Source organism: Bombina bombina, chromosome 5 (assembly GCF_027579735.1).
Source record: "Bombina bombina isolate aBomBom1 chromosome 5, aBomBom1.pri, whole genome shotgun sequence".
NCBI lineage: Eukaryota > Metazoa > Chordata > Amphibia > Anura > Bombinatoridae > Bombina > Bombina bombina.
The window spans coordinates 914,982,674-914,997,071 of record NC_069503.1 but is presented as its reverse complement, the minus strand read 5'-3'; positions in this window follow the sequence as shown (position 1 = coordinate 914,997,071).

The following is a 14,398-nucleotide window of genomic DNA, read 5'->3' as shown; positions in this document are numbered from 1 at the left end:
TGAAACCCAGGACCCACCAACTTAGCCTGAGATCCTTCCATTTTAAGCTTAAGATCACATTCCTATTCTCAACAAGGGCCAGTATAAAGCTTTTAGAAATAACAGCAGAAATACCTAGTATTGCACATAATCTTCAGTTGTTAATTAAAAGACATTGTAAAAAAGGTTACAACCGCAAAGGAAAAATGGTTATAAGAGAACAACCATATTCCAAAAGTATGCATGAAGAGCACTCTGGGCCCTGACTAAGTGGTGGGATTAACACTATTATTTATGCATGAGCACCATTTCCTGTTTGTACATTGGCAATCATTAATTACTATTCCCCACCGTTATATATATATATATATTTATGATATAGGAAAAGCCCGAGTAGTGCCATTGTTCAATTTGTGTAGCATTGTAAAAAAGGTTGTATTGATTCATTTCAGAACATAAGGATTATATGTGTTTTGGAGATCCCAAAATCATATTTTGCATTCAGAACTTCTCTCCAGAGGAATGTATGAGTTAGCACAGTTAAAGGGACACTGAACCCAAATGTTTTCTCTTTCGTGATTCAGACAGAGCATGAAATTTTAAGCAACTTTCTAATTTACTCCTATTATCAAATTCCTATTATCAAAATCAAAGTTAAGATGCCGGCCCATTTTTGGTGAACAACCTGGGTTGTCCTTGCTGACTGGTGGCTAAATTCATCCACCAATAAAAAAGTGCTGTCTAGAGTCCTGAACCAAAAATAAAAGCTTAGATGCCTTTTTCAAATAAAGATAGCAAGAGAACGAAAAAAAGTCTTAATAATAGGAGTAAATTAGAAAGTTGCTTAAAATTGCATGCCCTATCTGAATCATGAAAGAAAAAAATTGGGGTTCAGTGTCCCTCTAAAGCTTTGTTATCATACAAACTTTAAAAAAAGCAATAACAGTGAAGTAACTAACAAGAATGAGGTTTGTGGCCTGTGCTGATAAAGATAGGAAAATGCCTGTAATGGTATGTACATACATACAATCACAAATCATCACAAACCAACACTCCTGTCCTGATAATTTGTGGTGGACATACAAATAGGAAACAAGTTCATAAATAATTTTGCAACATTTTGTGAAAACAAGAAGATTCTGGGGCCTATCTATCAAGCTCCGAATGGAGCTTGATGCCCCGTGTTTCTGGCGAGCCTGCAGACTTGCCAGAAACAGCAGTTATGAAGCAGCGGTCACAAAGACCGCTGCTCCATAACCTGTCCACCTGCTCTGAGCAGACATCGCCGGAAATCAACCCGATCGAGTACGATCGGGTTGATTGACATCCCCCTGCTGGCAGCCCATTGGCTAGTCTGCAGGGGGCGGCGTTGCAATGCTGAATACGGCAAGCGTATTGCTCGCTGTAATCAGCGAGGTCTGGCGGACCTGATCCGCACTGTCGGATCAGGTCCGCCAGACTTTCTTAAATAGGGGCCTCTGAGTCAGTTTTGTGCACAATGTACTTTAGGAGTAAAAGAAAGTCTTCCCATAATATCTTCATTTGTAAAAAAGAGCACGTTTCTCTACTATTCTGAAATGCTGCAGTACTGATGGAACTGTTGTATTTTAGGATTTACACCTGATCATTGATGAAGATTAAGATTCAGAAATGTGTTTAGCTGGATTATCCCTTAACAGACAGAAACGTTTATAGAAATGATGACTTATATGGATCCATTGTGTACTCAGGTGAGTTGATCTAAGAAGTCTAGTTGATACGGCGAGGCCCTTAAAAATTTTTAGAAACACAAATTTTATCTTGAGAAATGTTTATGTTGCTCTGTAGTGTTCTTTTTGTGAAACAGAGACTCCTACATTACAATACAAGGTCTAACAAAAATCCCAAAGATTTTGTGTGATTTCTCTCCATGTTAGTAAGGTTTTGAAGATTCTTATGTCAATGTCTAAGAGGAAATCACCTTCTGACTGCTGAAGGAAAAGTATTTTAGAGATTATACAAGAGGTCTTTTCTGAAACATTTTCAGAGACTAGCTCACAATATGCTGCTGGTAAGATGTTATGTACTCTAAGGAAAATTAAGGGGCAAGACTTTTGTTTTTTAGTCCAGTTCATACCATCTTTCTGAATAAAATAATTCCTAACAAGAATTTTGATGAGAGGAAGAGTGTGGAATCATCTTGTCATATATTTTTTTTTTTTTAAGAGAAATCGTAGTTACGTTTTAAAGAGTAGGTATAGGATTAAGGGTGATGTTTTGCCATTATTTCTTACCTGGCTCATACAGAGGAATTATGATCTTCTAAAGGATATTTGGATAAACAAATGGTGGCAGGTTTCGAAAGGGATAGCTGTTTTTCTTTCTTGTTTTTCTCAAAGATGGATGGGTAAAGGAGAAAGGTAAAAAGAAAACAAGGTGAAGGTTCCTGAGGACTGCAAGGAAAGGTCTGGAGTAAACCTTGATAAATTATAAGAGAGGCAGAAGGGAAATTTGAAATGTATTTTACCTATGTCTTTCCATTTCATATAATAGTGTCTTCTGTGTAGATAATTTAACAAGATAAGCTGCTATTCAAACGTTTCCCACGAGATAGAACTTTATGTACCAGTAGGGCAAGCTGATTGGAATGATGGAACAGATATATGGTGTGCTTTGCTATTGGCATGGGATGTGTATCTACTCTAGTCTGAGATTGAAATAGACTTCCCTGTTGTTCTTCTAACATATTTTTTTCAATAACAATGTTTCAAACTGTTGTTGTATAATGTAATTCCCAATTGGCATTTTCTGTAATTTTTATTTAGAAAATAATCACACAGTTTCTTATTTTCTTGGGGATATCTATCTATCTATCTATCTATCTATCTATCTTTATACTATATATATATATATATATATATATATATATATACAGTATATATATATATATATATATATATATATATATATATATATATATATATATATATATATATATATATATATATGTGAGCTTAATGTGGAGTCCCACTCTGACCACATTTAAAACTATGTGCATTTAATCTGCTTTTGTTTAAATATTTCCTTATTTGTTAATTTGGGACAGAACCAAATGAACGAATGACAGCCTGCACAAATTTAAAGAATAACAAATAAATGTATTAACAAAAAAGGCTATAACCTACACTGCCCTACCCTAGTAACCACTAAACCAGCACAACGCCCACTGCAAAAATCATCTACAGTATATTAACTCCAAAACCACCACAACCCCATCACAATAAACAAATACTCTGCTTAACCCCTAAACCACCACAATCCCATCACAAAAACCAGCTAGACTATATTAACCCCTAAACCACTATATCCCCATTGCAATAACCCCCTATACTATTAGCCACTAAAACCCCACAACCCCCATCACAATTACCCCCTACACTGTATTAACCCATAAACCACCAGTTAAGTAGTATAGGTGGTTCATGCAATAGGGGTTGTGGTACATTAGGGTTAATATAGTGGAGTGGGTTTCTGAGATCAGGTTGTGGTGGTTTAAGGGTTAATATAGTGTAGCGTGTTTTTGTGATGGGCTGTGGCGGTTAAGGGGTTAAGTAGTGTAGGGGTTTATATCAGTTTAGGGGTTAAGTAGTGTAAGAGGTTTATTGCAATAGGGATTGTAGCATCTTAGGGGTTAATATAGTGTTGCAAGTTTTTTGCAATGTAGTTGTTCTGGTTTAGGGGTATAGTAGTGTAGAAGGATTTTTTATTTTTTTATTTTTAAGGCATTTAATCTGTTTGGACAAATTTAACTAATAAACAAATGTTTGTTAATGAAATTTGTCCGGAACAAATGATGAAATGTCTAATAAAAGTCAGACAACATGAATGGATTAAAAATTTGACCAAACCAAAATATTGTCTGATGCACATGTTTATTTAAAACCATCCACCATGATGACAGTAACACAGGAGCAATCCACCCTCACTAGATTTTTTCAGAATTTGTGCTATTTAATTTAAAGATCTATTGGGTACAGATCCCTGTTGTTTATACACACACTAATCTTTTTTTTATAATGTTCTTCACAATAGATGTTTTTTCCTTATTTTTTACACACCATAACTAATATCAAGACTTTTTTTTATTACGCTTTTTTAGATAATCCTCAGTCTAAACACACACTATCAGAAAAATAGATACATTCTTGGCCCCTTCCTTTAATCTGTACTGTAAAAATATAATAGAGATAAGAAGAGGGATTCTGAGACCTAGAGGAATAAGATAAGATTATAAATCTAACTTGCCCCCAGGTACAGCATGCTTACTGTGTTGTGGATCAGTCTGTCATCTGCAGGCTGTGAGCATAGTGCTGTATGCAACTGATTGGCTGAAGTTCACAAGGTCATACCAAGTCTTCACCAGAGGGCATAAGGAATGTAAACTGTATTATCTTTTTCTGTTACTAAACTGTTAAGTATTACTAACTCGGTGCAGGTGATTTAGCAGAAAATAAACTGATCTATAGATTTAGAGTAGTTTATTGTGAGAATTATGTGTGCAGAAATAAAAATAACTTTTGTCAGTATTCATTTTCAGCATATGGTCTTGGGCCTTCAGCTTCAGTCTATACACTGCATTCATTCTTTAGTTTCACTCTTTGTATACCTGCCAGTTTTCAGATACATTTGTACATTTGTTCATCTTCAATGTGTACGCTATTGCCAGTCTTTAGCTTTAAGACAGTGCACTTGTGCTTTATTATAATTGCAGCAATTAGCCTTGAGCCTGTGAGCCTTTTAGCTTTACTTTATGGCTGTACACTCCCAACCTTCATTTTGAGTCCACGCACATTTGGCTTTTGGTTGGTGCATTGCCACCATAAATACAATTACATAAAGCCAGAGCACTTTTGCTTGTGCACTTACCTCTTGTTTTAAGTAGATGTCTGTGCTAGACCTCACCCCATTGTACATATTAAAGTTCACCAGCTTGTGCTTTGCCAGTTTTTAGTATAATCTGTGAAATATCAGTAGCCATCTATGCATTGGGGTATTTAGTGCTTGTGCTGACAGATCTTCTTCCCCCAAACTCCCCAATTTTAGATTATTTTTGTCTCATATAGTTTCACACACATGTTCTCAACAGTTAATGTTTCACTCTGTCTGAACCATGGAAAAGCATACAGTGATTAACCCTTTTCTGTCACCTTTAGACCTATTATACAACATTCATCTCCTTGGAGAACATGATAATAAAAATGCATCATAAAAACAAGCTGATTTCCAAGATATACTGATACCATAAATATCTGTTTTCCTTACCACATACCTAGATAACCGAGGCCCAAATACCGACCTGCATCTATTGGAAAACCGACAAATAAGTTCCAACGTCCAGTCATTTCTGACAGATTAAAGTTATTTTACGTTATTATATCTATACTGTGTGTATTGTATCCCCACCTTTTATACAAACCTTTCCAGCCTGATTGCAATTCTAAGGCTCAGTAAAGTCAAAATAAAACTTGATTCAGATAGAGCATGGGATTTTAAACAACTTTCCAAATTACTTCTGTTATCTAATTTGCTTTATTGTCTTCATAGCTCTTGTTGAAAAGCATACCTAAGTAGGCTCATAAGCAGTAATGCACTACTGGGAGCTGGTTAATGATTGGTGGCTGCATGTTTATGCCTCTTTCATTGGCTCAATGAATGTGTTCAGCTTACTCCAAGTAATGCACAGCGGCTCCTTCAACAAAGATTACTAATTTGAAAAAAGTTAATTGAATGTGTTTTATGTCCCTTTAATACCAGACCAGGAACTCTGAAGTTTACTGCATTACAATTAGAGTAAATAGAGGGTTTACATTTACACAATAGTGTGTACTAAAATGATCTCTGACGACTACAAAGGCTTAAATGTAATATTGTGTTCAGGTTTGCACAGTACTGAATTTGTTTATTACTGCTATATCACTATTTAAAGCAGATATAATAAAAATTAAATTTTAAATGCTTTTCTGCTTCCATATTTGAAGAATATTTGTGGAAAATGCCAAGTGCAAATGGTAGATGTGTATGCACATGTTGTCTCATGATGTACTTGGTGGATCACTTGCAGGAGAACACAAAGGCCTCTATTTATCAAAGTCTGGCGGACCTGATCTGACAGTGCGGATCAGGTCCGCCAGACCTCGCTGAATACAGAGATCAATACGCTCTCTGTATTCAGCATTGCACCAGCAGCTCACAATAGCTGCTGGTGCAACGCCGCCCCCTGCAGAATCGCGACCACCAGCAGGGGGTGTCAATCAACCTGATCTGTTCCCTAACTTCTCTCCCACTTATTTCACAATTGTGCATAAGCATTGGTTGCATGCAGGTATGCAGGTTGGCTTAGTAAGGTCAATTGCCAGACTAGTAGGTTGATATGCTAATCAGTAATGATACTATTGGGGGGGGCATCATTTCATTCTCGGACCCTAGCAGCACAATATCTTGAGCTGGCCCTGTAAAGAAGCAATCTTGCATAAACATTCACATTTCACTGTATCCATTGTAAAGGTTACCATTGGCAATAGTATTTCTTGTGCATTTATTACAATTGAAAGGTAACACATTACTATAGATTGCTGCCTAAAACAGGTGAAATATTTTGGGAGAGGCAATTATTTTATAGACAGATAATTGATGTATGAATTAAACTCCTTAACTTGATGCAAAAGCAGAATAAGTGAAAGTTGATTTCTTTTTTTTTTTTTAATAATTTTTATTGAATAAAGGATAATACAACATCTTCTAATAAAGAGAAAATAAAAACGTCATTATATGTATAACTATAGGGACACTCATTCGTCAGGTTGAACTAGATATCAGTTATTAAGTTTTTGAGTCCAATGGTATCTCCCTTAGGGAGAATTAGTCCTGTAGTATATGATGACGAGATTATTCAAAATGGACTTTAGTAATTAGAAATGCACAACTTGTTAAGTCCATGTGGCCAATTTAACAAAGTCTAGCGGACATGATACGCTGCAGCATATGCTGTCGGCCTTCAGCATTGCACAAGCAGTTCTAGTGAACTGCTATTGCAATGCTGCCCCCTACAATCGGCCAATAGCAGGGGGTGTCAATTAACCCGATCGTATTCGATCAGGTTGATTGCTGTACGCCGCTCAGAGGCGGCAGAACCAGTTAAGGAGCAGCAGTCTTAAGACCGCTGCTTCTTAACTCCTGTTTCCGGCGAGCCTGAAGGCTTGCGCGGAAACAAGGCAAGTTGGCCCCATTCGGGGCATAGTAAATCGGCCCCCATTAAAGAGAGTGAACCACAAAAATATATGTAACAAAATGAAGATACAAATGATATAGTAGCTAAACATAGGGAGCTGTAGTGGTGTCCTAAACAATAATACTGTACTACAGATGCCAGTGGCAATATGCAAACCGTCAACATAGATTATATATTAGCAGATAATGCCATTTGTTTTTAGGATTAGAATTTATGATTAAGATTGGTAGCATTTTTCCTCAAGTATCAGGGAGATACATGATGAGCTAAATATGTGTTTTATAAATGTTTTGGATAAAAGTATAGAACAAGTATGTAGACGACAGTGGGCTGGAGGTATCGCCTATGTCGACCACTAAACGTAGCGTACAGCAATAAAGTACAGTAGTTATCTTTGTTTGGACTCTCAACTTCTGATAAATACTGTTTTCCAGGTGTGGTAAGGGTGTGGGGGGGGGAGAAAATAAGTAGTAAAAGTTGGTTTAATTTATTAGTTAGTACACATGGAATAGATCATACTTTTGCCTTAAATTGTTCCTGGTTGTATCTAGTAGCAATTAAAGTGACATAGAAGTGCCAAAAGAAAATCCTTTAGGACTAGATTACAAGTGGAGGGCTAAAATTGTTGCACACCCGCAACAGGGCCTATTTGCCCATTTATGGGTGTGAAATAATTAACCAGCCATTACAAATGGCTGGTTATTGCTACCACATGCTCACGGTAGCAATTATCCCTCAGAAAATTAACCTGAGATCTGATCTCTGGTTAATTTTTTTAAAGTGCCCCAAATGCCCTCAAAATAGAGGGCATTATAGTATTTTATTTAAAAAATCTTAGCATTTAAAAAAAAAAAAACTGCACTAGGCAATTTTTGGGGTCTAAAGTTGGTGGCAGTGGGTTGTTAGAAAAAAAACGGCACTGAGAAAAAAACAGCACTAAAAAAAGTACCGTTTACATTGCGGTCTATGGTACTGTGTGTTCCCAGTAAATATATATGTATATACATATATATGTATGTGTTAATATGTGTATATAGTATATATATATATATATATATATATATATATATATATTAAAAAAATTGCTGCAATCTCTGCCCTACTTACCCTTTCATTTTCAGGTTCTGATGACGTCTATGATGGCATCAGAATGAGGCTCCCGTTGGAGCCTATTGAAGCGATCTCTCATGAGCGCAATGCTTCCAAGCAATGCGAACAACAAGCTTACATTAGAGTTACTGTTAACTTGTAATACCAGTGCACATTAGCATGCACTGGTATTACACAGTGGAGGGCGCAAATATCATGTTCATGGAAGCAATATTTAGCACTACACTTGTAATCTGGCCTTTAATGTATTAGAGCATTTTATTATTAAACCATTGCTTAAACATAATTATGGTGCCAATCACAAAGCTTATCAAATTATTAATCTACAAAAATTCCCATATAATTTAATGGAACATTTTGTAGAAAAATCATTAGATAAACTTCTCTAAAGGATTGCCATTGACCCCTGTTTATTTAACCCCTCAAAGTAATCTCTGTAGCAGCAATGCGCTGCTGGGAGTTTGGTAAAGACACCTGGTGAGCCAATGACAATAGGTATATGTGTGTAGCCACCAGTCTTCAACTAGATCCCGGTAGTGCATTATGCTCCTGAGACTGACTAGAAATATTTTTCAGCAAAGAATACCAAGAGAATTAGATACATTTGATCATAGAAGAAAATTAAAATGGCTCTTAAAATCACCTGCTCTTTCTGAATCATGACCTATTCAACTTTATTCATTTGATATATATATATATATATATATATATATATATATATATATATATATATATATATATATATATATATATATATATCTTAATTATTTAATATTAAACATACATGCATTTGTAATTATATTTGTACCTGTTTAAAAATTTAGATTATAAAAGTTTTAAAAAGTGCCACTATAGAAGACAGGCATTAATTATCCACATGCCATATATCAATCTAAATGTATTCATAAAAATGTTATCTGCAGACATTTGTGCTCATTGTGAGAGTCTTGCTATTGACAGCTTACCACACTGGAGTTTGTAACATCCTTAATATGTGCTGCCGTCTGTTTTATTTACAGTAATGTGGCAGTGGTAGCCTGTTATTACACTGTATGTTTTTCTCCCCACTGCACATGTATGGTACCACAGAGACACTGCAAAGATCAGGACACCCCTCCAAAGTCGATGACAGGAAGAGGAGAACTAGAGGCCAACAGCAACACTGAAGGAGCTACAGGAATTTCTGGCAGTTACCGGTCACTCCTTGCATGTGACCACCATATCTCATATTCTGCACATCTGGGCTATAGGGAAGGGTGGCAATGTCATGAAAGTGGAACTTCAAATTTTATTTGGTTTTGTAGTCCCTGAAACAAACAGATGGTTTCTCTATCAGAAATGAGAACCTCAATCGTAAACAGGTGTTAAGGTGTAATTGCCACAGTTTTAATCAATAACATGTTAACTTGTGGTAGCGTTACTGCTTCAAGATTAAAAGTGTTAATAAATTAATTAACCTAAAGGCAGAAACACTTCCTTATTATGGGTGTCAATATAACCAGAACCTCTATGGCTGCTTAGGATGGCAGCTTGTTATACAGCAGAGGTTTAGTAGAATAACACCTTTTAGAATACAACACAGAAACAAAAGAGGTTAAGATAACTGAAATATGCTTACTTAGCTGACAGGGATATTTCAGAGTCCAGCCGTAGTTGGAGCTGAATGATCCTTGGCGGTATTGCCTACAGAGTCAAAGTTAATCTTCCAGGATAAAGGTTATCCTATATATAGTTAGGATACAAAAGTTCATTAACATACCTCCATGCAGAGAGCAGGATGAGCTGTTGATACTTGCGAACTCACTGGTCTTCTGTCTTGCTGTTCGGTGACAGCGTGTGCGTCTCAGCGTGTGGATGTCGGCGTGTGACGTCACCACGACTGATCCGGATTGCAGCTACAGGCTCAGAGATTACGGAAGAGCTTGAGAGTCCTTGAAAGGTACGAAGTTTGAAATGGCAGCTTGCCAGTAAGTGATAACATATGAAGGCTCAGGAAAGTATACTCAGTGAGTACAAAAAATACCAAGCGCTGAATGATAGATGATTTGAGCCTATATACTAGTGAGCTGGATAAAGGTACCTCCCCTTAAAGGCATATAGGTGTTTATCTCTATAAGTAGCTAGGTGAACACTAAGGATATGACAGAATGCCTTCCTCCAGTATCATCTCCGAGGATCAATGTCGAGGTCTGTCGGGATGTTGTCTGTGGAATTGGGAGACCAATCTAGGAGCAGTAAGATTACCAGTGGGCTCCCATGAATCATCCTCGGCCAGAAAACCTTTCCAATGTATGAGATATTGTAATTGACCCCTGTGGAGTCTAGAGTCAAATATGGAATGTATTTCATATTCCTCATCCAAGTTAGAGAGATCAATGGAGTCTGCAGTGTGTAGATCACGGGTAATGCAAAACGGTTTTAGCAAGGAGACATAAAATGTGGGATGTACTTTCATGCTTCATGGTAAGTTTAGAGTCACGTCATTTCTTTTAACTATTGCTTTTATTTTGAACGGTCCTACGTATAAAGAGGAGAGCTTGCAAGAAGGGTGATTTATCCTGAGGTGTCAAGAGGAAAGCCAAACCTTGTCTCCGATTGAATATACTGGAGGTTTCGTTCTTTTTTTATCATAATAAGTTTTCTGGAATTGTTTTGCCCGCTCTGTTTTCATGCACTAAAATGAACGTTTCTGAAATGGAATTGATTAGATCATTGACAACTGGACACACACTATCTATTTTTGAATCTAACAGGAATGTAGGATGGTATCCATAATTTATATAGAAGGGTGTGAATTTGGTAGTTGAGTGGATCGCATTACTATAGGCGAACTCGGCATAGGGCAAGAGGGTGGTCCAGTTGTCCTGTTTGGCATTGATGAAACAGCAGAGATACTGTTCGAGCCATTGGATGAAATGAGGTGCTGAGCCTGATTTGTATCTTTAAGGTTTTACACAGTTCGGACCAGAATTTACTGGTAAATTGTGATCCTCGGTCAGAGGTAATGGAATGTGGAAGTCCATGAAGCTTTATAACATGTTGAATTAATAGCTGGACAGTTTCTGAGGCAGTAGGTAATTTAGTTGTGGGAATTAAATGTACCATTTTACTAAATAAATCTGTAACTACTAGAATGGTAGTATTGTTTGATGATTTCGGCAGTTCTATTATATACAGGGAGTGCAGAATTATTAGGCAAGTTGTATTTTTGAGGATTAATTTTATTATTGAACAACAACCATGTTCTCAATGAACCCAAAAAACTCATTAATATCAAAGCTGAATAGTTTTGGAAGTAGTTTTTAGTTTGTTTTTAGTTATAGCTAGTTTAGGGGGATATCTGTGTGTGCAGGTGACTATTACTGTGCATAATTATTAGGCAACTTAACAAAAAACAAATATATACCCATTTCAATTATTTATTTTTACCAGTGAAACCAATATAACATCTCAACATTCACAAATATACATTTCTGACATTCAAAAACAAAACAAAAACAAATCAGTGACCAATATAGCCACCTTTCTTTGCAAGGACACTCAAAAGCCTGCCATACATGGATTCTGTCAGTGTTTTGATCTGTTCACCATCAACATTGCGTGCAGCAGCAACCACAGCCTCCCAGACACTGTTCAGAGAGGTGTACTGTTTTCCCTCCTTGTAAATCTCACATTTGATGATGGACCACAGGTTCTCAATGGGGTTCAGATCAGGTGAACAAGGAGGCCATGTCATTAGATTTTCTTCTTTTATACCCTTTCTTGCCAGCCACGCTGTGGAGTACTTGGACGCGTGTGATGGAGCATTGTCCTGCATGAAAATCATGTTTTTCTTGAAGGATGCAGACTTCTTCCTGTACCACTGCTTGAAGAAGGTGTCTTCCAGAAACTGGCAGTAGGACTGGGAGTTGAGCTTGACTCCATCCTCAACCCGAAAAGGCCCCACAAGCTCATCTTTGATGATACCAGCCCAAACCAGTACTCCACCTCCACCTTGCTGGCGTCTGAGTCGGACTGGAGCTCTCTGCCCTTTACCAATCCAGCCACGGGCCCATCCATCTGGCCCATCAAGACTCACTCTCATTTCATCAGTCCATAAAACCTTAGAAAAATCAGTCTTGAGATATTTCTTGGCCCAGTCTTGACGTTTCAGCTTGTGTGTCTTGTTCAGTGGTGGTCATCTTTCAGCCTTTCTTACCATGGCCATGTCTCTGAGTATTGCACACCTTGTGCTTTTGGGCACTCCAGTGATGTTGCAGCTCTGAAATATGGCCAAACTGGTGGCAAGTGGCATCTTGGCAGCTGCACGCTTGACTTTTCTCAGTTCATGGGCAGTTATTTTGCGCCTTGGTTTTTCCACACGCTTCTTGCGACCCTGTTGACTATTTTGAATGAAACGCTTGATTGTTCGATGATCACGCTTCAGAAGCTTTGCAATTTTAAGAGTGCTGCATCCCTCTGCAAGATATCTCACTATTTTTGACTTTTCTGAGCCTGTCAAGTCCTTCTTTTGACCCATTTTGCCAAAGGAAAGGAAGTTGCCTAATAATTATGCACACCTGATATAGGGTGTTGATGTCATTAGACCACACCCCTTCTCATTACAGAGATGCACATCACCTAATATGCTTAATTGGTAGTAGGCTTTCGAGCCTATACAGCTTGGGGTAAGACAACATGCATAAAGAGGATGATGTGGTCAAAATACTCATTTGCCTAATAATTCTGCACTCCCTGTAGTCCAATACTATATCGGTCCAAGGTTTTTCAGGAACAGGTAATGGTAGAAGTTGACCATAAGGACGGTTAGTTCTGTATTTAGAAACTGTACAAGTCTTACAGGTCCTTACAAAATCCTCTGTATCCTTGATTAATTCGGGCCACCAGAAGTATCTCTTTATCAAATCGATGGTTTTTTTGGCACCCAAGATGTCCAGCTAAAGGATTATCATGATGAGTTTGTAGAATCATCTCTCTCAGAGAGGGTGGTACGTAGATTGATTTGTCATTATAATATAGGTTATCTTTTCCAAGATGTTATTTCGACCTAGGTATAGATCCGTCAACCCGTTGTTTTGACAAATAACGCGGACATATCTTGAGTTAATCCTATAATGTGATCCAAAAGTATGATTGTTTCCTGATAGATAGGAACTGATGGTTTCTCGTGAATTCTTGATAAAGCATCCGCTTTCCCATTCTTTGTGGATGGTCTGTAAGTGATTATATAGTTAAATCAGGTGAAATATAAGTTCCATCTAGCTTGTCAAACCGTAAAATTTTGGTTGGTCTTTAGGTACTGGAGATTCCTGTGGTCAGTGTATATCAATATCGGTGTGGGAGTTCCTTCTAGGAGATGCTGCCAATGTTCTAGGGAAGATTTGATGGCTAGCAACTCCTCTCCTATAGCATAGTTCAATTCAGATGTTTTCATTACCCGGGAGAAGAAGGCAACTGGATGTAGAGGGTTTTTCAACGTTTGTCTTGGTGACAAGACTGCTCCAATTGCGAAGTCTGAGGCATCAACTTCTAAAACGTATTGGAGTGAGGGGTTTGGGAAAGCGAGTATTGGAGCAGTAGTGAATCTAGTTTTCAGGGTCGAAAACTAGTTGAGTTTCTTTTGTCCAGAGGAATTTAACATTGGCTTTTGTCAGATTAGTTAAGGGTTTTGTTAGTTGTTGGAAATCTTTTATAAATTTTCTATAAAGATTTGCGAATCCCATTAATCTTTGTATGTGTTTTTTTTTGTGGTGGATATTGGCTACAGAGTCAAAGTTAATCTTCCAGGATAAAGGTTATCCTATATATAGTTAGGATACAAAAGTTTGTTAACATACCTCCATGCAGAGAGCAGGATGAGCTGTTGATACTTGCGAACTCACAGTCTTCTGTCTTGCTGTTCGGTGACAGCGTGTGAGTCTCAGCGTGTGGATGTCGACGTGTGACGTCACCCGACTGATCCAGATTGCAGCTACAGGCTCAGAGATTATGGAAAAACTTGAGAGTCCTTGAAAGGTACGAAGTTTGAAATGGCAGCTTGCC